Here is a 24035-nt window from a genome sequence, read left to right on the forward strand (position 1 = left end):
GCCACACCTGTAGAGTCAGTAATATTTTACACCCAGTAGGAGGAAGTTTTGTTTGGAACACAGTAATTTGTATATGGTGCTTAGGTGGTGTTATGCAGGGAGTGCGAAGGTAAATCAATACGGTATTTGTAAAGTGCAAACTACACAGAAAACGATAATTGATTGGAAGATAAGAAGCATCGGGTACTAAAAACTAGGGTGCATATTAGTTGCGTGAAAAAGCATGTTTGTCATTGGTTAATAAAGAGCAGTCTAAACGTGGAGTTCATACGATAGGATGAAATGTGAAAACCTCAACCAGACGTGCTACTTGCATTTGAAAGGTACATTTTTAACTTAAAACAATGGTGAACTTTTAACCCGCAGGTGGTGTTAAATGTTTGAGAATATGCTGAAAAAGAAAAGGTTACGTTTAAAAAAATCATGAACTTTTAACCTGCAGGTGTCGTAGAATGTGCCCGAAAGTGTGGTGATAAAATAGGTTGAACTTCTGACCTGTGTGTGGCGCGGAATATTACGTAGTCTTTCAGATGCAAAATTCAAAAATAACCAATGGAGATATGTTTTGGAATGTTGATGAAGGAATGAAGTATTCTGATTTGTTGTTTACATGTATTTATATGTGGAGCAACAGAGAAATTGTACCATTACTGGTTTCATTCTTGATGAAAGCGGTACATTACATGTACTGTTTGAGAAAGGAAGAATTGCATGCGTGTGTGACATTTGAAATCTGCATACCAACTACAAAGGTAAGGTAGAAATGAACAAGGTGTATTATGTGTTCTGTAGAAGTGATTAAGTATTTGAGGTGATATTTTTAAGTTTGAATGTATTTTTTATTTGAAAATAATATCCTGTTAGTAAAGTAGGGTCTTTCATATTGCTTATAAAATATGCATAAAGTTTGACTTGTTGTTATATAAGTACTTTATATATGTTTAGGAATTTTTCACAAAGAAGAAGTGCAGTTTGTCATCTTTAAAGGACTGTATGGTTTTGAAAATGAGGTACAGCGTTAATTTGGGCTTGTTAATGTATTCAGGCGAGATAAACAAAATGTCCCATGTTTGTAAGTTATACTTTTTGTGGAAGTAGTGGGAAAGGGGGGGTAGGAGATGTATGTGTTATTAAGTTAAAAGTGATAAATCCAAACCCAGAAATGTTATGTGGACAGATTGTGGTCTCATTTTTGACAGTGAGAGGTAGATTTGAATATAAGTCTAGGTAGGTTGTTGTACTGTGAGGTCGTCTACAGTGTTTGGAGATTACATGGAGAGAAGATGAAGATAGTAAAAGTGGTACGTTCCTTTTATATGTACGCATTGTTTGAATCATTTGAATATAGTTTGAGATATAATATGAACATGGTTTCTGGTTTGCATTTGGGTATAGTTAATAGTTTTAGTAGTTTGTGACTAGTGAATAATAAAAAGGTAGATATACTAAAATATGTGGTAGTAAATGTATTGATTATTGTCTGTTCCTATGAAATAGAAGTGGTTGGGGAGTGTTTCTTTAGAAGAGATATTTTATAAATGTGTGAGAGATAATAAAGAAATGAAAATGTTCAATATATTTTCTGTATGACTTTCCTGACATTAGTAAAGTACATGTCATTACAAATGATAGTAATTGTCAGGCTGTGTTCCTGTGCTGAATATACCTAGGTGTTTAAGTGGTCCAGGTTTCACCGGTGCTCAGTTTCACTATTTCTTTTGAGAAACTCATCAATTTTTTCATTCAATTTAATGTCCTTAATATACATACAGTAAAGGGACGGTATATCAAAAGTTTGGGAATTAAAACTTTGTTTACTTTCCCCATCCTCTGCTATACACTCTACAGAGTGTTTAAATGACTTTATTAACATACAGATGTATAGCTAGCAAAGGTGGTGTAGTGCCACTGGGCCCATTTATAAACCGTGCTACGGGATGGTTTATGTTTTACCCACCAATTTGCATGTTTGAATACTTTTGGATGATAAGCGTTACGGAAGACACGTTTAAAAATTAAGCCCGAGTATGGGTATAGTGGCTCTACTAGGAATGGTGGCGGTTTCTCTTTGATTTCATGCGGTTAAGCAATGGCAGGGGTGGGGGTGGGGGAGGTGGGTATGTTGGTGATTAAAACACAGACTTTAGTAATGTGCAGATGTCTAGCTACTAAAGGTGATGTAGTACCACTGGGACCATATATAAAGTGCCCTATGGCATGGTATATATTTTACCCGCAAATTTGCATGTTTTTATACGTTTTGCTGATGAGTGTTTCGGGAGATATGTGTTGAAATTAAGCCTCTGTATGGCTATAGTGGCACTAACAGGAGTGCTGGGGCTCTTTGTTTTATTGCGTAAAGTTAAGCAAGGGCAGGTGTGGAGGTGGTGTAGTGGTACTGGGACTATTTATAAACCGCCTTATGGTATGGTGTATGTTTTACTTGGAAAATTGCAGGTTTCAATATCTTTTGCTGATGAGCGTTCTGGCAGACACCTGTTGAAATTAAGGCTATGTATGGCTATAGTGGCGCTAACAGAAGTGGTGGGGCTTGTTGTTTTGATTTTGTAAGGTTAAGAAAGGGAAGGGGTGGGAGTGGGAGAGGTGGTTATGTTGCTGATTGTAACACGGACATTTGTAATGTGCATATGTGTAGCTAGTAAAGGTGATGTAGTGCAACTGGATCAATTTATAAAGCGCTCTATGGCATGGTATTTGTTTTATCTGGAAATTGGCATGTTTTCATACATTTTGTTGCTGGGCGTTCCGGCAGAGATTTGTTCAAATTAAGTCCCTGTATTGCTATAGTGGCTTTACCAGGTTTGCTGGGGTTTTTCTTTGATTTCGAAAGATTAAGCAAGAATGGGGATGAGGGTGGTGTAGTGGCACTGGGCCCATTTATGAAGCGGTTTATGGTATGGTATACGTTTTTCTCAAAAATGTGCATGTTTTAATACCTTTTGATGATGAGTGTTCCAGCAGACAGCTATGCAAACCACACAACATTTCTGTGGATAACAAACCTTTGTGCTGATAGACACTCTTGCACTGTGGTAGAAGGCTGCCTGCGTTGATGGCAAATTATGAAACTTGGTGCCATTGTACATTTAAATGGAAGCTTGGACCGTTTCTTTGTTACTATGGTACAGTGAGGGCTTTAAGTGGGAAAAACTCTGGGGGGTGCTCTAAAATGGGCGGGGCAAACCTGTTAAAGGGGTGTGGGCTATCCAAGTAGGGGCGTGGTCTACATAAAGATAACTAGCATTGTGTGCTTAAGAAAATCCCCTTGAATTATCCTACGTTCGGGAAACACACTGTTTAAAGGATTGCCGTTCCTCCTACAATGTGGCTCACGTAGCATGATGTCTCAACTTCTCAGTAGTGAGCAAAATGAGCATGCGCACATCGATGTGAATGCTCTGACTGCAGTCCAAAAAAAAAGAAGCTTGACTACCTTTGCTAGGGCCGAAAATAGAGCCCGATAGAGACCCGTTTCGAGTTTTTCTGAAATAACTGCTGGTGTTTAGAGCCGTCCCACTTAAAGCCCTGCATCCATTCATCCTAAGTACTGCGCCATCCAACCATCTTTCAATTCATTCAGACATTCCTACCTACATACATACAATCATCTGTCCCTGCAATTATTCTAGGTATCTATCAACCCACTCACCTTTGGTAAGCACTGTGCCATCCATCCAGCTAAATGCCCATATATTCATACATACATCTGTCCAGAACCAATCTTACGCATCTATCAGCCCACCCGTGTATCCTAAGTACTGGTCCATGCATCCATTTATCCTTCCATTCATCCATATATCCATGCATCCATCCATCTAGCTATCAATTCATCAATCTGGCCATCCATCCAGTCGCCCTTTATTCAACTATCTGTCCTTATTTTCGTGCACTCTCCACCGCGATCCTAAATACTGCGTATTATCCTCATCAACCCAGCCTCTTAAGGGGCCGAAAAGGCTGGCCATAATCATTGAGAGGCAGATGAAGTTTCTGAACAAGAACAAGAAAGCCTTGAGTTGCTCTTTGTGGACCAGAGTTCACCCCCCTTCTCTGGTGGTGTTTTAAAGAAAGGTTGATGTAGCGAAAGAAATGTAAAGCAGACTTTCAGCTTAAGACGTTAATTTAGAAAGATAACAGGGCATATTATCAAGAACGGCATTAAAATTATTATTGCTTTAGCAGCAGGAAACTGCCGCTAAAGCGGTGATAATGGGCTTGATAATATGCCCTTGTCAATTCCCTTAGCTGGCCAGGTTGTGGTGTGAAGCTGGACTTCTATGGGAATTCACAAGGGCATATCATCAAGCTCATTATCGCCGCTTTAGCTGCAGTTATTTTTGTTAGGGGATATTACTTTTTATACTATTTACTTATACGATGTTAATGTTTTGTGGTGGGTTACTGTTTTCCGAATTCAATCTAAGTTACATGGTTTGTTACTTTGTTTCCGTGCAGCTGCCTGCCCACAGCCAGAGTTTGATTTAAAAGATCTGCCGATTTTGTAACACACAAACCGATAGATGCAGTACCCCTCACTGAGTTATTTTTAATTGTCAGAATAGTACTGTCAGTCTCTCCTCCTAGTCCATACCTCCCACCAAACTTATCTTACCTGTGATTGATGATGAAGTTTGGCACACTGATGGCTGCATGGTTGGTTTCCCAAATGAACGGAGAAGAAGCCATTATTGTGGTGGTAGTAGTAGACACTGGCAATAGCATTTGAAAAAAGAAAGAGAAAGTCACTTGACTGAGAGACTGTGGGAGGAGTAGTAGAACAAAGTAAACTACAGCATGGGTGGGCAAGCAGAAGAAGATCCTTGCCCTGCCTTAGTTGAAATTCAATTAGTGTTGCTTTCACCACATCTGCCCCAGCAAGCGTGTGATCAATTGTTGGTGTACATTTAATGTAGTCACATCACACCTCAATATAAATCACACAGCCCAGGGGAAGAGGGTTAGGGATTGATGAATGGATGGGAAGTGGGGTTTTGGGAAAGGTTTGAGAAAGAAAAACAGACAGTATGCATGGACACAACAAAAGTAAAACACAATCTTGTAAGACGACCATGATCCATTATCAAAGAAATCAAAGTATAAAGTGAGAAAAAGCAAATGCATGCATGCTGAGGAAGAGAACTTGATGGTTAATGATAATGAGTTGTACTTACTAACTATTATTAAGAAATTATTATTATGAAATTTCCCTTGCCTGTCTGCCACCCTCAGAACTCAGACCGAACCAAATTACATGCTGTCCCGGGCTTACTTTTATTTTTCAAGCTAGCAAAGGAAATGAAAAAATAGTTGTAGGGATCAATTACCAAACAAACCACAACCCACAGTTGTACTGATTGAAGAGAAAAAAGGAATTAAATACATTTAAAGACGAATGATGAACGATACAAAAGTTACTGTATTATCCTGGTCCAAATGTGGAGTTGCAGCATTCTCGTCATTCCTCTTGGTCCTCCCTTCCATGGACACTCCGCACATCAATCTTGGGTACCACTGCCTGCCTGATGCGGATTGGTAAGGTAAGTGTGAGTTGTTTCTCCCACTATAGCACAGGTTAAAGGCCGGCCTGTAAGTGTAGATGGAAAAACAAACAGGGTATTGAAAAATTACTGCATTTAAAACAATAAACTCAATTACAGTGGAGTGCAAGAAGAGAAGACAAGACTCTGGAGAGGACACTTTCAGACTGAGGCAGCTTGGATAGGATACATAGTGTCTACTCTACAGCATTAAGCTACAACAACAACGGGACAGGACTCAGGAGCCAGAACAGCCACAGAACAGGAGAACTGCGGCACAGGCCAGGCACCCTACCCCTTACTTACATTTTGACCGAGCCAGACAAATGTCATATGCACTGCAGCAACCTAGAATTTTCCAAATGAAGTTACTAAATCAATGCGCCACTGTCCCTCATACCACTACACTCTACTCCAATCCACACCACTACACAGACATCTAGCCTAGGTCTGCTGTGGTTCTTGTTCAAACTGTTTACCTTTTAAGTCAGCCCATGAAACGCAGTTATTCCATCAATTATCTCCGATCCAACTGACTGACTGTGTGCAAATATAGTATGCTCAGCAGCATCATGATGATGACCGTGTGGTACGTGTTCTCCAACACCAACTCAGTCTGTAGTGACTGATTAAGCTTAGAATATATTCCATATTACAAAATTGCTATGGATATTGTCCGGCACCTGCAGTGGTAGGAGTACAATGTGGTTATTAAACAACAAGGAAACATTAACTGTCACCTCACCTGAGTCACTTTTACTTTGTCGATAAGCTAGTATAGTTCTACTTCATGCACATTCATTCGTAGTCAACCAGCATCCAATGCAATGCATGCCATCATTCACAATAATTACCTGTCTTGCTGTTCTCTTTGGCTGTCAGATCTGATGCCTGCCTAGCCTTCTGACAGTCAGTGATGAGTTTCTTTCGGCTTGGAAACAAAACGGAATATAGCTGGAGTCATGTTTCACTTCTTATGGAGGGACTGTTAGTGGCAACATGTATTGTACTATTCTCCATCTCCATCCAATGTCTGACTTGCTTGAAATGTATTTAGGGAGAGTAAGCAAGATGGAGCAGGACCCTGAGGAGTGGAGTGGACAGTTATGCACAGACGTGCAACTCCAATAGGGAAATAAAAAGAGGAGACTGTTGATGGATTTGTTGTGATTAGATTTTGAACCAGGAAAACAGATACACAGTCACACACAAATAAAGGAAGGGAGAACAATTTGAAAGCCTAGTTGTCAGGGAAGAGGAGCTCGTCCTCAAACTCTGTTGGTTCGGACAGAAGTACAACCCACTACTTATGTCATCGAAGTCGCTCTCCTCTTCCTGCTGTGATTCACGTATTTTGTACTCCGGTGGTATAAAGTGTTGATTCATTTTGATCATGGTTAACCTCTCAACACTTTTGGGTGAGAGACTGGTCCTTTTGACAGTAACTATGGCACCAGCAGCACTGAAAACACGCTCTGAAGAGACCCTTGCAACAGGGCAAGCCACATACTTTATCGCCAGCCTGCTGAGCACTGGCCATTGGCTTCTTTTCCCATACCAATACACCAATGGGCTTTGCTCCATGAAGACCTCTGTTGTGTCATCTAGATAGGCCTGAACCATCCGCTCAATGTTCAGGGGTGCTCCGATTTGCTTGGCCTCTTTTGCCTTTGCATCAGTCATGGACGTACAAAACCCTTCCCATAGAAACCAATCACCTGCCGTTTTTTTAAATGTGCCTGATGATCCTGTTGGTGCTGTTGATGTTATTGCTGGCAGTGTTGTTGACTGGGAGGCAAACGCACTGCTCTCGGCCTCTGAAGTAGAACTTGACTCTGGGTGCCCTGCAGTACTTTTTCTGCCCTGGGGGGGTGGGCCTCTAATTAAGATCCGTTCGTTTTCAAAGTCAGTGGCTTCCTGAGCTATCAAAGTTTTGTACTGGGCAACATCCACTTCTGAAAAAGAAATTACTTCATTACCGCGCAGCAATCATTTTTAACGTGGATCCAAAATTGAGGCAGTAATGTAATGTGATGTGACACAATGTTATTTTGAATCCGTGTATTGTCAGATAAGAGAGCAACTAAGGTGTCTGCCAAATAATATGTCATCCCCACCTGCGTACATTTCTGACACCTCTTTCAGCTCTTCCTCTAGCATGTACAACAATGGGATAGCTTGGCCCATAGTACAGTCCTCCCTGCTCTCTTCACGTGTGAAGACCTCAAAAGGAAGTAGCATCTCTGTAAGGCATTTGACGAGGTCCCATTGGGCCATCTCAACGGTCATGCCTTTCACAGTAGGATCTCCTGACCTTTTCATGACATAAGCATTAAGTGGTATGTACTGCTCAAACAGACGCTCAAGCATGTAATACATGGATGAGTGCTTTGACTGGCATTTTATGCTCACGTTAAATGACCCTCAGCTGCTTCCGGGCTTTAAAAGAATGGTTGAAATGTGTGCATATTCTTCTGCAGGTGGTCAGTAAGCTGCTGACTTTGCTTTCATTTTTCAGAAAGTCTTGAACAACAACGTTAATGCAGTGTGCCAAACATGAGACCCTGAAATAGCCGCCATCTTTCATGGCCCTAACTACATTACTGCCATTGTCCGTGGCAACAAAACCAATGGTAAGCCCTCTTGGTCACAGCCACACAAACACCTTGCTGTTAAACTCATCCAAAATGTTTGCAGCAGTATGAGATTTCTCCATAGCATAAATCAAAAAGAACCTGAATGAACAGGTAAAAGAGCCTAACCTGAGGGTGTCGGAAAAAACAATAGGATTCCGCTGATCACCCAAAAAAAGAAGAAAGGGGCAAAACTTTGCCTTTCTTGAGTCCCCTCACTCACCAGGGTTTCCCCTTGGTGACATGCTTCATCATTGGGGTCCTCTCAGTCCTCTACGGGCTGAGGCGTGCTGCGACTTGCGATATTACGTAGGAGCACTTAAAACAAGTTTATGCGTAGTGCAAGTGTAGTGAAGTGGAGTGGGATAAAGTGTTTTAAAATAATCAACTAGTGGGCCAAATATATTTTATTCTTGCTCCTAGCTAATTGGTTAAAAACGGGGTAATATGCTAAAGGCCCTAACTGTAATGGAAAGGTGTGCCTAGCATATGGTCAACTAGTTTCGAGCTTCCCCAGCTCTTCCTCAGGACCACACCGGGACCAGCCCAGTGTGAGAAACCACTCCTAGTAGACCTAAATAAGGTGAAGAAAGTGAGACGCTGCAACTAATAAGCATGCGTTAAAATGAATACATACGTAAGTATACGTCAGGAGATATCTGTTGAGTAAAGAAACACAAATATTAAGGGATCCAAGGCAGTCAATATGCAAAAAATAGAATCAAATCAATAATGGTCACACTATACACCAGTGTAGGGTACACTAAGTTTTCTAATGTGCCGCTATGTGGATGTTCAAAACAGCGTTAATTAAATCTTCCATGCAGGCGCTGTGCTACAAGGTGAGTGAAAAAGTTTAATAAATGTAAATTCTGCTCACAAAACAAACAACAAACATGCGTCTGACATAACACATGACACATACAAGACTAACAAATATGCACAACATTACATACATGTTTAGAAGCAAGCAATAAGCCTCATGGTCAACGGAGGGGGTGTGGAGATCTCGTACACCTGGAGAAAAATATATACGAGTTTGTTAAGGGGCTTGGTTGTCTCTAAAAAATGGGCTCCGTACCTTGTGGTGAGCCTATCGATTGGGAGGAGAACGGAGTTAAAGTGAGACTCGAGAGGCAAGGTCTCCGTGATATCGGAGAGCGTGCTCGGCTTCCCTCGGGGATGATAACTTACTTGTACGTGGAAAACCGCACTCTGGAAACACCTACTAGAGCCCAGCCTCTCGGACCGCATACTACTTGGTCACGGGCGGGCTGTCTAATTTCAATGGCATTTCTGCATAGAAAAAGAGAACGGACTTTGCAGTGCAGGTCCTTACTATGGTGGCCATGTTGGAACGGGAGAGGATCAGAGTGTGTGCCCAAATCCTCAAGGCTCTCTGAGCGAGATCGCCGATGATAAAGAAAGTATTTAGGGAATTTCGTGACATAATGGTGAAGCGATTGTAAGGTCTACCATTAATTATGGGCTCACATAGTAATATTATCAATGAGGTCATGGTGGAATCAGGATTGGAATTTTACAGCAATAAACGTCTTTTGGATATTTGATCCCAAGTGATAACTCAAGTGTTTTGGCTGGTGAAAAAGTAAATGGGTATGCCCCTCGCTTATCATTCACCAAAGTTGAAAGAAGGAATGGTTTTTTAAAGGTTTTTGGAATGCCTTTGCCACGAGTGTAAAAGGATCATTATCAATAAAGTTGCATGGTTCAAGATCTAGAAAAAATACATATATTTTGGAAAAATATATTATGAGGGTGGTAAAGTTTTCTCTTTATAGCCCTAGTTTTAAATGAATTGTCCCCACGGTATGTCGTCATTAAGACCATTGATGTCAGACCGCAACTTGAAAACCCAACGTTGCTCTTTCCCATGTAGTATCCTTTCAATATTGGGGTGGTTGTCCACATGTTCAATAATGACCCAACTGAAGTCATTAGGTGTGTGATGGTGTTCAAGAAAATGTGTGGTCATTTTTGTATTGTTTCTTTTGCACCTGAAATTGCTTTGGTGTTCTATCATTCTGGTATTCACCTTTCTAGTGGTCATGCCCACATAGTGGAGATTGCATACACAAGTGATAAGATATATCACGCCTGTCGTTTTGGTCGTAGTGGTTAGATGGCACACGCTGCAGTTGCCACATGGGTGGTGACCTTCCGGTAGTGGGTGGAGTAGACGTATAGGGCCAGCGGTTCTCGCTGGGTTTGGTCTAGGGTGCACCAAGTAGTTCCTCAAGTTGTTTGCTTTTTTGTGACTGAACATGGGTTTTTGTAAGTCCAGTCCTCCACTGTTTAGAATGCGCCAGTGTTTTTTTATTATTTTTGTTACTTGGTCCGAAGCGATGTTGAATGTTGTAATACAGATATGTCTTTTGCGGTTCTTTTCTGTATCCTTGGGTTTATGTTCAAGGAGGGCCTCCCTGTTGTTGTTGGAAGCTCTTTTTTGTGCCTTCGACACTAGATGTTGTGGGTATTGTCGTTGGACTAGTTTCTGTGAGAGGTCTTTGGCCTGGATCTTGTAATCCTGCCGGGTGGTGCAATTGCGTCTCAGGCGCAAGAATTGTCCAACTGGGAGATTATTTTTTAGACTTCGTGGATGGAAACTGTCATATGTTAGAAGGCAGTTTCTTGCCGTAGGTTTGAAATGTGTGGAGGTGATCAGACCACCTTCCTGTGCTGTTATATTAAGGTCAAGGAAGACCAACTTGGACCTACTCATAGTGTAGGTAAATTTCTCCATAGCAAACATGGCTACAGTTGCATGTTTGCGAGTGTCTTTAAAAATCTCAGCGGTGTCAACAACACCCTCAGATATCTTATCTTTAACACTAGGCCTGGGCGTAGTTCGCGAAGTAGCACTTCACGAAGCTACGCAAAGTGAAGTTCGCACTACGTGAGCTACGTGTAGCACTTCGCGAACTGCGCAGTACCTTGTTCGCAATGTACCAGATGTCGTTTTCAATGATTGCACAGTGCGGACAAGCAACCGGCACTGTGCAATCATTGAAAATGGCATCTTGCACAGTGCGAGCTGTAGTTTTCTGCTGCTCGAGTAGATTTTTACCCGAGCGGCAGCTTTCTCAACGCGAACTGGTAGTTTCTCATCGCGAGCGGTCGCGGGCATACGCGACCCCTCGCAATGAGAAACCTGACCTCCTCGCGTTGGGAATCTCGCACTGTGCTACGTGCAGTTCGCGTAGTGCGAAGTAGCGCAAACTTCGCAGACTACGCGAGCGTAGCGTAGTGCTTCGCCCAAGCTTAATGATGACACACCTCCTCTGTCTTTTGTGCACCTAAAAGCAAAAAAGCCAGAAGAACATCAGTCAAAAGATCAATAATATAATATATAACTTCATAGTGTCTGGTGGGTGGTCACAATTATTACATTTTATGAAGTCAGTGAACAACAACGGTATAGCCATTTAAGAGACTGACAAGGCCAGGGCTCCTGGTGTACTTGTACTGTGTACACTCAGGAAGAAGAATAGCAAAGAACAAAAACATAAATGTAGTGTAGCCTGTTTGCCCTAAATAAAAATGTGTGCATCTTATGGGATGGATGCAGCATCAGGGATCAACAACAACGAACATATACACATAAAAACTAAAGGCATTTATTTACAACACCCAAAAAGTGAAATGTAACCCCCGAAAAAAAGTAAAGCCCACATTTTACAATTCAATCCAAAGCCATACATGATGTTGAAATTTAACGCACAACACAAAAACAGTTGTTTAAATTCCATGCACCTGTGATGATTGATGAGTAGTACCCCTGGGCCTACTGTACGACTAGGCCACAAGCTTGGAGGCCTATGGAAAAAGCACAGTGGCTGGTACCACAAAATGGCCGCCACCACATGCCCAGGCCACTCACAAAAACAAAAAAAGGTCAGGAATACAAGACAGACAATGCAGGCCTATCGCAAAAGCACAATGCCTGCCTCCACAAAAAGGCCGCCACACATGCTCAGGCCACCCACCACAATAATAACAAAAAAGTGATTTCAAAGGACAGGAACAGAAGTTGTAGTCTCTGTGGGACTTACTTCCTCTCCTAAAAATATTTTTTTTAAAATAAAAGCTTCTCTGTGCTCCAAAACTACAGCAGAATGACAACCTGAGGAGTTTTTTAAGCAAAATGCACAAAATCAGCGTTTTCGAGAAGGATTTATTTTGCTCGCGAGAAAAAAATAATTCAACAGACAAGACAAAATGTAAATTTCCTCTCATAAAAATATTTTAAAAGAAATAAAAGTGACTCGTGCTCCAAAACTACAGCTGATTGACAACCTGAGGAGTTTTTTTAGCAAACTGCACAAAATCAGCGTTTTCGAGAAGGATTTATGTTGCTCGCGAGATATTGTTTGCCAGATTGCAAATGCTGCGTGTTCGGGATCGCGAACTGTAAAAAAAGGCTTTATCGCGTGCGCGAACACGTACATTGAGAGCGCGAAAATGACGAAAACTGTAAGTCCGCGTTGTCGCGCTGTGTAGAGTTATCGAAAGTTCGCGAGCTGAATCCCTAGGGTTACCTACTGGCGAAAAAGCCCTTTTTATTTAACACACACCCAAAAACTGCTATTCCACCCCAACAAACACCTTTTGCAATAAAATCCAAAGCCATCCATGGTGTAAAACTATAAATTTAAATAACGCACCAAAGAGTTGAGGCTGACTACCTCTGGGACTACTGGCAGACTAGACCCCAAGCTTGGAACAGTCAATGTAAGCCTATGGCAAAAGCACAATGCCTGCCTTCACAAAAATGGCCACCACACACATGGCCAGGAGGACACAACGACAACAAGCATGAGCCAAGGGGAACAAAGAAAAAAAATGCAGGCCTTATGGAAAAAGAAGCATACACTACTAAACTTCCACCACAAAATTGCCACAAGCCACATGGGCACTCACAGTCACAACAGGCCATGGAAAATAATGAACTGAAGCAGGCCTATAATATATGACCGGACAAAGGAGGCCTGCTAAACAACACAGATTTAATACAAAAATGAAAATCAACAGGGCTACGAAAATTGCAACATCAGTAGATTAATTGGTTTCTAAAAAAAGGAAAAAATGGTTATATACATTTAAAAAGGCGATTGTATTCATGTATTGTGTTTTCTAATTGGTATGCTTCTTTAAAATCACTATCCTCTTTGTTGCTAGATGTAATCCAATTGCTGAAGTGTGTTTAATATGCTAAGTGTGTTTAAGGCTGCAGTACCACCTCCGGTCTACAGGGGCAGAGCGAGCAAAAAAATAAACACACTTGGTGAAACACAGGTCCCCACAAGGCAATTTTTTTTAAATTTGTAAAAATTGGCACAGATGTTTTTGAACTCATTTTAAATCATTTAGAAGACTTTACCTTGTGGGGACTTGGGTTCAGGTCCCCACAGTGCAATCAAGTCCCCACAGCGTGAGTGTGTTATCGTACTCAAGTCCCCACAAGGATAGTAACACAAACCCACACATACACACACACACACACACCAACAGCCAAATTTAGCACTTCAATACTATGCCATCCATGCCCTACATGATGTTGAAATTTTACAGACACCACGAAACATGGACCCATGGGTACCCAACGAAAATCCCAGAAAAATCCCCAATGAAACAAACACACCAATTCTCCAACTTACTTGTAGTAAATTAAATCTCAAATCAAAAAGTCCTCAAAAAAATCCAATCCAATGGTATGATGCAGCAGACAGACACAAAAAGTGATCCTTCCAGCTCCAACTCCAAATGAAAGTGAACAGCACATGCACAAAGCACTTTGAGTAGCCTGCTGGATAGGAACAGGAAGTTGTAGACTCAGGGGCACTTCCTTCCTCTTGAAAAAAAGAGTTAAAAAAATTAAAGGACTCCTCCTTGCACAAAAGACTACAGCAAAATCACAATCTGAGGAGTTTTTCTGAGCAAAATGATCATTTTAGAGAAGGTTTTATGAAGCTCGAGAGATATTCTTCGCCAGATTGTAGTTTTTGCATGTTCGGGATCGCGATCTTACCAAGACAGCTGCTGGAAGTCAGCTCGCGCGCCTGAATGACGTGTTGGCGTTCGCACACTCTCGTGGGCTTGGGCAGCCATATTACAAATCTCGTGGCGCTCGTGAACGGACAGAAAAGCAAGTTGGCGATTGCAGAATCACGGTAAGACGTTACCGCTCGCGCGAGAATGAATATTGAGCGCGCGAGGAAGGAAAACTACTACGCTACGCACTAGATTGCCTAGCAATCTGCAACTTCGCGCTCTACGCGAATCGCAAAGTTACCTAAACTTTGCAAGCTCCGCGAACGGAGCGTAGTTCAACGCTCAGGCCTACCATACACCCGGTAAATAAAGAACTCACACAACTATGCACAAAGACACACACCTCCCACCCACCCAAACACACACTCAGGCAACCATACAAATACTCAGGCAACAAATCAATTACCCATATAGACACTCATGTAGCTACTCATCAACCAATGTAGCAGCATACACTTGGTAATTTAACCAATAATCTATTATTCATCTGTACTTTTCTGGCTTTCTCTTTCTTACTCTTTTTCTGCTCCTTCAGGCTTAGCGCTGGGAAACCCTTGTTGGGTAGCTGTGTGCCATATAAAATTAATTTAACATAACATAACATATATTTATAAAACATATTTATACTTTACAGAAACACTGTCACTGGCTGATGTCATCAGTGATGTCATTTGAGATGTCATCAGTGATGTCATCAGTGATGTCACTGACCATGTCATGAATGATGTAATATGTGACATCAGCAGTGCATTGAGGGGGCGTGAGTTATAGTTAGCTCAAATAACTATAACGAATGAACTTCTATGGTTCTGTACGAATGATATGTGGAACTAACTATAACTTCACTGAAACCTATGTTTTTTTCAGAGAAAATATATATATTATATATTCACTAAAAAAACATAGGTTTTACAGATGTTATAGTTAGGAATTTGCATTTAAAAAAACCTTAGAAATTCACTGAAAAAAACATAGGTTTCAGGGAGGTTATAGTTAGAAATTTGCATTTAAAAAAACCTTAGAAATTCACTGAAAAAAAACATAGGTTTTAGGGACGTTATAGTTAGTTGGACATTTGACTCATATAAAACCAGAGAAATTCGGCCGTTATAGTTAGTTGAGCTAACTATAACTTGCGCCCCCGCAATGCACTGCTGATGACTTCACATATTACATCACTCATGACATGGTCAGTGATATCACTGATGACATCACTGATGACATCTCAAATGACATCACTGAAGACATCACTGATGACATCATCCAGTGAATGTGTGTTTTTGTAAAGTTTAAATATGTTGTATAAATATATATATATACCAAGGTGTATTGAAGAATGAATGAGTGTATAAGACTCAGGATGGATGATTAAGTAGGTGTGTGACTAACTGTATAAGTGATTAATTAATTATGTCTTGCTTGATGCATGTGTTAGAGAGACTGATATAGACATTCACACAGTTTAGGTTGTTAGTTGGTGTGTAAGCAGTTTCATGGTTTGGTTAGCAACTAAATGAGGATCTATATGAGCTATTCATTGCTTGTCTGAGTACCTGTTTGAGTACCTGAGTGTCTGCGTGGGTGGATGGGGGGGTGTGACTCTCTGCATAGATGTGTGAGTGGCTAATTCACTAGGTATATGTGTTCAAGTCTGTATCTGTGAAGGTCTGTATGGCTGAGTGAGTATGTGTATGAGTGTCTGGTGAGTGAATGGATGCCTCAGTGGTACATGTGAGTAACTCCATACGTGAAAGGCAGTATATTTGAGTGTTGGACTGTATAAATGACTATATGTGTGAATGAGTGATTGTGAGAGTACATGGATGGATCTGTGTGTCCTTGTATTAGTTATTGTATTAGAGTGTAAGTATGTGTTAGTATATGTTTAAATACGTGACGTGGTGTGTGTATAACTGTACAGGTGAGTAAATGAAAGTGTTATTGATTATTTCCATTACTGACTAGGTGTGTGAATAACTCTAAGAATGAGAGACAGTGTGTGAGTGTCTGTATAGATATGTGACTGGATATGATAATGCTATATTGATGGCTGACTGTATGTATGAGTGAGTGTATATGTGAATGAATGGATATGTGCAGACCTACAAATTAGAGAGTGGATATGCACTAACTGGTATTGGTGTGTTCACGGTTTCGAAAATTATAGTCTGTATTTTAGACTGGGTGTATCAAGTGTTATATTAGGGTCTGATCAGGTGCATCTGATTTTCACATGGACGATGTCATCAGTGATGTCATTTGAGAGGTCATCAGTGATGTCATCAGTGCTGTCACTGACCATGTCATGAGTGATGTAATATGTGACGTCATCAGCAGTGCATTGCGGGGGCGCGAGTTGTAGTTAGTCAACTAACTATAACAGGCGAAATTCTCTGGTTTTATATGAGTCAAATGTCCAACTAACTATATCGTCCCTGAAACCTATGTTTTTTTCAGTGAAGTTCAAAGGTTTTTTAAATATCGACTACTATTGTGCTGTTTGTCATTACTACAGTTTTTTCTAACTTTTCAACTACATAAAATAAACTGCAAAACTACGATGTAATGTAATATATTTCACAAATTGCAGTGAGTTTTTAAATAATACAACATAATTTAACATTCAGAAAACACATTTTCTCCCTTTTTTGCTGTCATCAGCTACTATGTAACTTCACTATTCACAGTGATGTCAGAGTAGTTTCATCATAAACAGCAGGAAAAAAAACAATCAACTAGATTGTTAAAAAAAAACAAATCCCTAATTCTCACAAATATAATACAAAATCAACAAAAATAACACATCCAGTACTATTTCCAATCTTCAAATCTTACCTTTACTTTGCAGTTTCTGTGAAAATGTTCCCAATACACCAAATAATGGATCAAAAATGTTGCTTTGAAAGCATTTAGTATGAATTCTTTAAAGTATCTTTACACCTTCCCATGAAGCCAAATGGTGTATCTAAAATCTTTGTTTCAGAAATATCAAGTATGAGTTGGGTAATTCATAAGGCAATATCGGTTTCATTTCCAAGTGTGTATCGTTGCAGTGACTCCAACCATTATTACACTGTAAATAAACTGTATAATGTCCACTTGTGGTAGTACTTCCAGCATGGAAAACAATAGCAACTGTTGCAAAAGTTCTTCCAGAAATAAACACTTGACTAGCAACAAAATATTTAATTTTGGTTTCCACTTTTCTTCCATTGGGTCTACAGCATTGTAGCATTATAATCAAATATTTTCCATATCTTTGTAGGCATAATGTAGATAGCATTGTTGATTTACAACGAGAAAAGATCATCTCATGATCTGCTTCTTTTAGTAATTTGGAAAATGGTACAGATTTGCAGTCAGGTATTGTCAAATATAGTGCTTGCAGTTCACATTTATGTTCCCATTTGTAACTGAGTCAAAATAAACTCTCAATCTGAATCCCTTCATCTTCTAGTACTTCAAGCATAACTACCAAAAATTCTTGTGCATCTTGTTGTATATTAGCGCTGAACGTTAAAGATCCAGTACATGAATCCAACAGTTGGCGAATACCAGAAGCAGAATGGATCTTACTTCTATCAGTTCTCAATTCTTGAAATAAAGTATAAAGTGCCAAACATAATCTTTTTTCCTGACTTTCCATAATTTCCACATAATCATCTTCAAGATAAAATATAACATTTAGAACAACATTACTATAGCAGTTGACACCAGAAGCATTTTCTAATTGGAATCCAACAACATCATCATTTGTTTGTATTTTCTGCTTCTTTACATCTTTTATTTTCTCTTGATTTTGTTTCTGCTTTCCAACCATAGTTGATTCTTCACCATGTTTGCATTTTGAACACACAACACATTTCTCTTAGATAGGATATTTACCTAAACTTGGAGCATAAAGCCTTCTCAAACGATTATATTCTCTTACACAATTAACATCAGCACTAACCTTGTTCTCATAAAAATCTAATAAATACAAACCAGACAAGATTCTAACTCAAGATAATGCAAAATATACCATTCCCTCTTTAAACACAGTTCTTCCTACATTTATCAAAGCATTATCTACACCTAAACATTGAGATTTATGACAGTTTAAACACATATCTAAATTTTTTTCTAAGACAGCAGTTTTTTATACAGACTTTTCCAAAGAATGCAATTTAGTCTGTAGTTTATCTGAAAGAAGAATTGTTATTCATTGATGCTCAATTTTATCAATAGCTTCAATGTGAACTATTTCTTCATTTTCCAATTTCATAAGCTCTCTATTAAATGTATAACACTCTTCAACTGTAGGCATTAAGCAAACTATAGACTTTATTTCTTTCATATTCTTGCACATTACTTCTGCTGGTGTGTTTTCATTTGTAAACAAGTTCTTTAGTAGACTACTTTGAAAAGCTTCTTTACTGTTGCAGGGATTCTGCTTATGCACAGAACTATGCGCAGGAACCCAGGCCCTCAGTGAATTGTGGTGTACCAAAAACTCACCTCAGAACCCAGAAACCCTTATTCGACCAGCATCAGTGTCCCATTCGTTATCTGAGGTTTAGCTCGGCAGGCCCAATGTATAGACCACCTAGAACAAGCGACTTAGTGTATTTCTCAGGAATGGTGGGAATCAGAAATACCTTTTCGTAATTATTCTCATACCAGTCCAACACAGAATAAACAGAGACACGGTAAAAGTTTAAAGAATTTATTTTTTAAACCTCGTGTCCTAAGATGCAGCAGTTTGGCTAACATAAGCAGACAAACGGTTAAAATCAAAACCATCAGCATAGTTACAATACCATAGAAAATGAAAGGAGTAATCATACTAAAATGACAGAGGATCTAAGCCACCTTCCTTTCTCTAGCAAACTAATAGTATTATTATTAGACTAGTAAAAGGTCTCTAGGCTTGAATGGGGAACCCCATACCGTAAAGATCAGCTCAGTGAGATCACATCACAGGATCAGCTATGCTCTGCTCCTGGGAAAGCTCTTCTTCCGAATGTAATGAAAACATGAAACACTGCAATATTAAAAGCACCACCTTCAGGTATTTGCAGCTGCGTGCGTGTTATGGCTAAATAGTGGGCTGATCAACCTGAACTCAACAACATGCACCGTCTAGCGACCCAGACTGTTTCTTTACACTGTGTACAGACCAAGGTTGCTGCTCACTGTTTGGGATGTTAACAACAGACAGTTCTCATGTGAAGCAAGGTTGAGTAAGCATTTCTCAATTTAATAACATGTGACTACAGTGTCGTGTGCAAAAGCAGCAAAAGCGGCAAGATGGCTTTCTAACATCTAACGCGGTTGTGCTAACTTAGCATTGTACATATATAGATAACGATCTTCACTACACCCCCCCCTTGATCGGACCACTAACCAGTAGGGGTGCACTTGCAAGAACGCAGAGTTCAATTTTGATAGAACGGAACCAAGGGCATGAACTGTAAGTCCATACAAGGTAAGTGAAAAAGTTCGAAGAAAAAAATAAAGAAAAAAAAATTAAAAGGAGTGAAAAAACCCATGTTAAGGATAAAAAAAAAAAAAACTCATATTTATTGACGTAGGACGAAATGAAAGTGCAAAAGTCAATCCATCAATGTATAAGCACAATAAGTCACAACAGCTTCTAAGAGGAAATCATTGGAACGTTCCGCAAAATGATCTGCCATCCAGTTCAGGACGGGGAAGGAACATACATGCTCCTCAACCACCGGAGCCTCCAGCACCAGACGAGGACAACTGGCGTGTTCTTCAAGATAACTTCTTGCTAAGAAGTCAATCGCAGCCGTTCCGATGTCCCAATTTCCAAGGACTCCATGTGCTGCTCCACAGGCCATAATCCCGACGCCAGAACAGTCCAACTCATGAGCCACTATGGGGCTCATTAGCCGATCATAATCCAGAGCTCATTGGAACGGACAATCTAGGCAATGAAAGACGGGTTGCACACAAGTAAAGTAGGGAAACCAGAAGGACAATCCATAGGCTATGCTTAGAGTTGCCAGTGGTAACGTGCTACAGTCTTCAAGCATCCGGTTACGAAGATGGAGCAGCCGGGACATGTTGTCGTGTGACGCAAGTTGTGCATCCATAGCGCAGGGCGCAGATCAACAAAAGTATTCCAGTTATGAGGGCGAGAAGTAAAGGGAGACCTCCGAAGACGCTGGAAAAAATAGAATGAAAAAAGGCCGGGATCACACCAAAAATAGTTTGAAAGGAGGTCACGAGGCCGGAGCCCACAATTTAAAAAAAATGAGCCATGCCACTTGTTGACGAGGCATTAAAGATAGTCTGAATCGGGGTCCCAAAATGAAGTGGGAGATCAGTATTCAAAAGCGCTTGCACCTCAGTGCGGGTGTTTGCTACGTGAAGGACAAATGTTTCCCGGGATGAAGTCAACGCGACTTCTTTTTGAGACAATAGAGCCCTTATTCTGCTCATCTTGTTGAACTCTGCTTTTAAGGTTGGAATGGAAGGCCAGATGGATACATCGAGCCGTCCATGCGGGGGCGGGAAAAGGACGTTATTACAGCAGACTACTCTCTGCGATACAGTCACTATGTAGGGAATTCCCACTAACATCCCACAGCAAGCTTCATTATTCAACAGCAAATAACTACCGTTAGCAAGCAGCGTAAAAGACGGTGTTATAACTGGCACAGGGATCCCTTTCAGGACGCCAGCTAAATTAGGGGCGTGCACATTACATGCACCATGCAATTGAATGTGCCTACACACAACAGAGTGATCCGGAGTGGAAGTGCACTCTTCACCTTTCAAGTATACCTCCTTGCCGTCTCTCACACATCTATACGTGAATGGGAGTGACCAAACTTCGTGAAGGAAGGCAGTACCAAGTTGTTCATATCTGCATAGAGCATAATGTTTCATGCACAAACTGAATTTAAACAGAGGGAACGGTAATGTGATTAACCCATGTATAAGCCACACAGCGGAATTCAATTCAGCAACAGAGAAAGGCAAAGGTTCTAACTTTTCAATGTGTAGTAATGAATATGTAGCATCTTTCATGGACATGAACTGTTGTTTCGCAGTTAAATTAAAAGGAAGGAACAAAGATGAAGTGTTCATGTAATCCCAAGGGACTTTCCCTGCCTTTAACATTTGCAACGTCCATGCAAACTGCATAATAGAACGCAACTGATTTTGACCATGATACAATACAGACAAATCATCCTGCACAATGTCTACCACAGATGATACAATATTATCTAAGGTATACATTCTAAAAGATATGGTGTTAATACTATTATCTATTACAGCCAACACCTTTTCCATATTGGCTTGATCAATAGCACGTAATCTGGATGCAGCCTCAATTTGTGATAACTTCCAAACTTCGTTGTAAACAGCATACACCCATCTTTTGGACCTGCCAACTGCAGGACCCTTAACAAAATCATTCAAATCTATTTTGTCATTTAATCATGCTAAATGAAGTTTAACAGATGCTAAAGTGGAATGTTGCAGCCAAGACTGGCATAACTTCCCTACTGAGTAGGCAGTTACAGTGTGAGAAGATTCAAAACGGGGGTCTACACGAACCTGTGTATACCCCTGCTTCAAATCCAGAAACCGATGGTGACAGGAGTCCGAACTCGTTTGCCACACAAACCACCCTTCCGGATTCAATTCAGAAATATTGAAGGATGTGTTGGAAACGTATGTCTGCAACGTCGCAAGGGACATATCCGTATGATTACCCCAATTAGGATAAGTACCCACACCCGGAATGGAGGGAGAATTTAATTTTTTAGAAGTAGCCAATCCAAAACAGGTGGTCTGAAAAATGGACGAATTTAAAAATAACATGTGATTCGGGATAAGACAGGCACGATGCAAAGCCTCTGTTCCCTGTACTTGCCATGGTTTGGAGCCCCAAACCGATTTAAGATCGATAGTAGCTTTCCATTGATCATGCCCTCCAATTGCCAACTCGTCCATAAAGGACTTGGAATACAACAATTTGGTGTGTGTCAGTCTAACTTTAGAAGCAGACTCAGGCGCAACCTTAAAATAAAAAGAGGCCGGATTTGACACACTAAAATCAGAAAAATAGGTGAATTTGTCCACTAACGTGGCAGAGCTGCCCATCCTAGGGGCGGGACAGTGTTCCCATTGTGTATAATTTACAAAATTTCTAAACGTATTTGCTTTGTGTAGGAAATGCGTACCATAATGTTGATAGCAAAATTGCTCATCATAATTAGCAGTATCTAAATACAAATCCTCAGCATCAAATGCAGCATAATATTTCAAATCAGAAAACAGTGCTTCTATGGCTTGAACATCCCAGTCATCCGAGTGGATGTTCTTCTTAACGACATCACCCATAGAAAAACGAAATACATTTGGCACATTAATTACTTCAGTGGGGCCGTGAATTTGAAATTTTACAGCATCCCAAGCGATCCCATCACGTACAGGCCAGGCAGTAATGTTCACAAAAGTCTGGTCCCTTTTCATAATGTGTGATAAGGAGTGGGGGGCCAAAGTTCCATTTATTAGTCGAATCGGGAGAGTCTACAAGCAAGCCCCTTACAAGGGAAGTACTTCAAGGGCCAACACACACAGGAGCACTGGAGTGCACGAGTTACCTCACCCAGGGAAGCTGGGTGCATAGGTGTCTTTTGATGTCGGGTCGCGGCGTCTTTTTCAATGGAAGCCGAAGAAGATTTCCTGCTTGTGAAGACTGGAGAAGTGTCCGGTGGAATCCAAGGCTGGATTCAGAAGAAGGAAGACCTGAAAGCAGAAGGGACAGTGTTCAAAGCCACTTTCCAGTGACCCGGGGCCAGGAAGATGGATGCCCACGGTAGTCGGTGATTTCAGGTGATTCACGGGTGTCTTGACTCTTCAGCCACAAGGTCCAGGAGGCGTCGAAGATGACCAGGAGTTGGATTCGGACTGTCCCACAAAGTCTGCAGCTTACTGACGTGTTGGCAACCGGATTTGAGCCAACAAGCCTTGGCAACAGCAAGTCTCAGCGGTGCAGACCAGCAAGGTCTGAGGGACTCACCTTGCAAGGGTAAGTCAGGGCAGGCCTGGAGTAACTAGGGGAGCCCTTTGCATTGATGAGAAAGTCTTCAGGGGACCCACAAGCCAACAGGCAAGAGATCGCAAAGACACCTCGTGAGGATTCACTTAACAGGAGCCCACGGTCGCTAAGGATGAGATAGGCCACTGATTTTCAGAGGAAATCTTGCTGGAGGCTTGGACCACAAGTGGTCCAATGCACAAATTCATAGACCATCGTGAAGGGATTGCACTTGAAAATAGTGCACTGTACATGGGTAATGGTGTTCCTCATCACTCGCGGGGTCCACTTGACTCAGCTCTGCTGGGGACTCACAATGGCCATCAAGAAGTCAGGAAATCCATCTCCAGGGCTGCAGGGACTTCGGACTGCAGCGGGAGCGGGAAAGTTTGCGACCGTTGATTCAAGTTTTTGGTGCCTGCCAAGCAGAGGAGTCACTCCTTGACTCCAAGGGAGATTCTTCAGTCTTTCAGAGGTGGTGGAACATCGAAGGGCCAGGATTCTTCTTGTAGAGCATCGTCCAGGCATATCTAGTTTGCAATGGCAAGGGTTCCCTATCTTATACGAAAGGGAGGGACTAGCTCTATGAACACTCCTCTGGGAGGGTCAGGGGAGTGGGTGGTTACACCCACTTCCCTTTGTCCAGTTTCATGCCAGAGCAGGGGCAGATAGCCCCTGAACTGGTTTGAGCTGGCATATGCACGGAGG

Source organism: Triturus cristatus, chromosome 7 (genome assembly GCF_964204655.1).
Source record: "Triturus cristatus chromosome 7, aTriCri1.1, whole genome shotgun sequence".
Taxonomy (NCBI): domain Eukaryota; kingdom Metazoa; phylum Chordata; class Amphibia; order Caudata; family Salamandridae; genus Triturus; species Triturus cristatus.